The sequence below is a fragment of the Dreissena polymorpha genome, chromosome 7 (assembly GCF_020536995.1).
Source record: "Dreissena polymorpha isolate Duluth1 chromosome 7, UMN_Dpol_1.0, whole genome shotgun sequence".
Lineage (NCBI taxonomy): Eukaryota > Metazoa > Mollusca > Bivalvia > Myida > Dreissenidae > Dreissena > Dreissena polymorpha.
Window position 1 is genome coordinate 56,472,708 of NC_068361.1, and position 4,407 is coordinate 56,477,114.

General features: G+C 37.7%; 1 long non-coding RNA gene across 1 annotated transcript; it reads right to left on the bottom strand.

Moving 5' to 3' along the window:
- Nucleotides 1-392: 392 nt before the first annotated feature.
- On the bottom strand, nt 393-4,200 carry LOC127839406 (uncharacterized). The gene is made up of 2 exons (XR_008030331.1): nt 2,486-4,200; nt 393-927 (listed from the first exon to the last, which is right to left on the bottom strand). It is a non-coding gene; the product is annotated as an uncharacterized LOC127839406 (long non-coding RNA).
- Nucleotides 4,201-4,407: the final 207 nt, after the last annotated feature.

Below are 4,407 nucleotides of genomic sequence, written 5' to 3' on the forward strand. Positions count from 1 at the left end.
ATGCTTTATATTGTTATTGGATCTTAAAAGCTCCAGTAAAAAAATCAAGAATAAAATTAAAAAAAGGAAAAAAAAGTAGCCGGTACCAGGGCTCGAACCAGTGACCCCGGGAGTCCTGGAGTAAGTCTGAAGTAAAACCGCATAAGCCCTCTCGGCTATCCGCCGGATACATACGGTTTAAGTATTTTATACCTTATATAAGCAATCTTCGTAGTTTCGTAAAGTTAAACGACAACAACAGAACTCTCCAAATTATTCAATCGTTTCGCGTTGCAACGCTTTATAATTTTTAGGTTTTCAAATCGTCAAAAGATACATATAATGGCTATATTGGACTATGGTAAATGTTCAGTAATACTTTTTCCTCACAAATATCATAACTAAAACGAAAATTTGTGAATCTGAAACAACTTTTTTCAATTTTGTCAATTTTCCAAACCGTGAAAAGATCCCTTTAAAAAGCTAGTCCATTTAAAATCGTTTCAAAATCTCACCCGATCTGCTTTTTACTTATAATAACCATTGGTAGACGAAATGGATCAGAATTTTTGGCGCCAACGTATAAAATGGGCATTCAAAAATGTGAATATCCGTATAACACCTAGAAGGTCCTTGTCATGTGACTTTGCACATATTATATTGTCCATTAAACCTCGTAGTTAAGTCATTACACTAAATGTTACTGTATACAGGTTATATCACATCAGGTGTTGACTACGGTTTCAACGATTTCCAAGCAAGACTTGTGTCCGACGAAGCCTGTCGGGCTAAGCAGGTGTGGTTTGTCGTCGGCAGATCGGCTGTCGGGAGGTCACCCCCACAGGCGTCGCTTCGTCGGCACCGACACAAGTACCTCTCGAAATAGGTCCCGCCCGCGTTCAACGACACTATTTTACATACGTCGGCAGATTTCCTTGTACACCACGCCTGAATAAAAACGACACCAAAATCTCACCGATAACTTTTGAAAACAAACGTTGTTATAATGAGATAAAACACAACATATGCATGGTAACATTTACAAAATACACGCATCACTGACAGAAGAAGTAACTTGTGGATACAGCTGTTGCCAACGTTACAAATTTGCAGACAAACAAGTAAAGTCTACATACATGTAAAATACAAAGTTTATCGTTCTATCCGACCCCTCATGTTAAAGTTGTTATAAGCAACAGATTTTCATTGCTTAGGAATTTCTGCCATTAATGTAATTCATAAATTTGATTCAATGTGTAGCATAGCTTCTTCATCACCAGGGCGATGTATTAAAAAGACCTTTTCACAGATTTTGGCATGTATTGAAGTTTTTCAATAAATACTTAATATTGATCAATGTAAACATTTGATCTAAAAAGCTCCAGTAAACAATAAGTATAACATTAAAGAAAGAAAATGGGCTCGTACCACTGACCCCTGGAGTAAAAGTCTAACGCTAAGACCACTCGGCCATCCGTACTCATAGAATGAGTGATGTATTTTATATTTTATATAAGCAATCTTCGAAGCGTCACAAAATATAACGACAACAACAGAACTATCAAAATTATTCAATCGTTTCGCGTTGCAACGCTTTATAATATTCAGGTTTTAAAAACTATATTTTTTAAGCATGATGAATGGTCAGTACTGCTGTTTCCTCACAGAAATATCATAACTACAACGAATATTTGAGAATCTGAAACTTTTTTTTATTTTGTAAATTTATCAAAACGTGAAAAGGTCCCTTTAATGGCTCCGGGTGTAAACTGTTTATCAATACTGGGTCAGTACTGTGAATCTGTACTCCACTGACTACTATTTTAATACGGAGCTTGTTCGGCACACTTTTATGTAAGCTTAGATATAAATACTCAAATGCACTTCTAACGGAACTCTTTCATTTGTGTTAATTCACAAACCGGCCATAAATATCAACTAGAAATTTCGCATATTGTTGTTAAAGAACATTTTCAATGAAGTTACATTTAAACCATCCGTCTATGACGAATTGACTCGGTGAGACCACGTGCGGCTAAGATTGCTTCACGCTGCAAGAGCGTAAGTAAGTACGATATCAAAATTCACCTTCGTTTGAACACTATATTTTGTTTTTGTATTTGATTTAAAAAAAAACGTGTGTGTTTGCAATTAGACAGTTGCATACCCGTCGATCGTGAAAGCAGTTATATAGGTGAAAACAAGCTCGTTCATGTGCAACACATGTTTTGCACAAGTTACACAAGTGATATCGCATTGTGATAATTGGGAATTATATGTTCGTTTACTTTGTTTATCAAGAATGATTAATTACTGTGTTTTCAACGCAACATTCTTTCGAAAGGTTGTCAATTTTTATCATACATCAGAATACTTTAGATTTCCCCCATAGATACCATGTAATGGTTCTAGTCCCAGGTAACGAACTCGAGAGCGTTTCAAATAAGCTTAAGGCTTTCTATGCAATCGAGCTAAAATGAATAGGTTTACAAACGCCGACATATACCTGACCACACCCATATTGCGTGTAAAAGTAAGCTCCCTTCTCCCAGGACGCTTGAGCAACCAATGGGCGGGCACATCGGCACGACATTGGTGTGGCCAGCTCGAATGATAGCGGGCCTTGACCTTTCGTTGTAAGCACGGGATATCCAAAGGCGCATGGTTTCTGATTGGACGCCAGTTCACAGAACTCTATTTTTGCCTCCAAGTGGAATCCTCCTGTAAGCACTGTCGGACCGTATTTGGTACAAAAACGAATATGGTACATTTGTACCATATTCGGCCGAATATGGTACAAATGTACCATACTCGGACCGAAGATGGTACAATTTTCGACCGAATATGGTACAAACATTGTACCATATTCGGTTGGAATAAGTTTTTCTATGCTCGCCAAAACGTATTTGGTACATACCAAAAAAACTCATAAAAATGAAAATGGCCTACGTATATGGTACATAAATTATGTATTTCTTAATAAATGAAATAGTCTGCCGATGTGTAAACTTTTTTTCAAACTCAAATACATTGTATTAACCTAATATTGGAAGTGACAAAAGTATCATCATCATCATCATCATCATCATCATCATCATCATCATCATCATCATCATCATCATCATCATCGTCGTCGTCGTCGTCGTCGTCGTCGTAACTAGCAGTAACAGAAACAGCTAACCTAACCACACTTTACATGGATTTTGCTGGTTGTGTAACTGTTTCGCCGGCTAGCTCAGTCGGTTGCGCGTCAGATTGGCACGCAGGGTTCGATTCCCGGGCGGGCCAGATACTTTCGTGGAGATCATTAATAGCAATTTTCAAATTTTTAAAACTTTTTTTTTCGAAAGTGTATTTTCACCAAAATCCGATTTAAGAGATTTTGAGCTCTTTTAAATGAATATATCTCTCCAAAAATAAGGATGTTTGACTGGCTGCTTTAGACAGGTGTGACTGTATTCCTAAACATTACTTTGTAAAGTTGATTTGTCGTTCCGACGTCATATTGCTGAGAAGCCGACAAAGCTTTGAAGTTTCCGATTTTTTCTTTGATAACGTGCCGCTTTAAAAAGGCGGGAATTTTGCACACGAGTCTTACTCAGAAGTCAGTAACCATATTTGACTTGGCGGTCGGCAAGAAAAGTTGTGATTTTCGACTAGAAAGAATTGAAATCCAAACTTTCTTCAAACTTCAAAAGAATTCTTGACAGTAAGTACTGTACATAATTTTAATTTTCAGTTGTCTTAATATGCATTGATGTTTTAACATGCATTGATTTTTATGTTTTATGCCCCCCCCCCCTCAGAGTGCATTTGCAGTTGTCCGTCCGTCTATCCAATTGTCCGTGGCATTCCTTCCGGGTGCGTAACTCCTAAACTGCTAAAATATTTAAGCTACAGTCATTTTTTCGAAAGTGTATTTTCCACCAAAATCAGATCGAGCTCCTGTAATCTGTAGATTTGAACATTTTAAATTTTATGGAGTTTATAGGTCTTTGACCTTCGAACCCTGCCTAGTCGTGACTTCTGGTGAGCGACCTAGGCCCCCAGGGCCCCTTCTTTATATCCCTTCCATCCACGTAGCATTGGTTTCTACAGACCGTTTGTCCGTTGACCGCCATAAGTTTGCCCGCTATTTTTCCCCTGAATTTGAATTCGGTTGGATTTCAATGAAACTTTACATGAAGTACTTGCTACTTTCATTGCGCATATTGCCCGGAAGTTCGGATTGTAAATTTTAGCGGAGCTATCAGACGAGTGATTTTAGCTCAGCTCATGTCGTGAGACATTCGTTTTCGACACGCGGTGTTCAATACAAGCTCTATTAACTAATGAAGTATAAATGTATAATAACTTATTATATTATTTCAGATGAAGGAAGCAATTAGGAGAAAAAGGAAGCAATTAGGGTGCTTGCCCAGGTCGAAG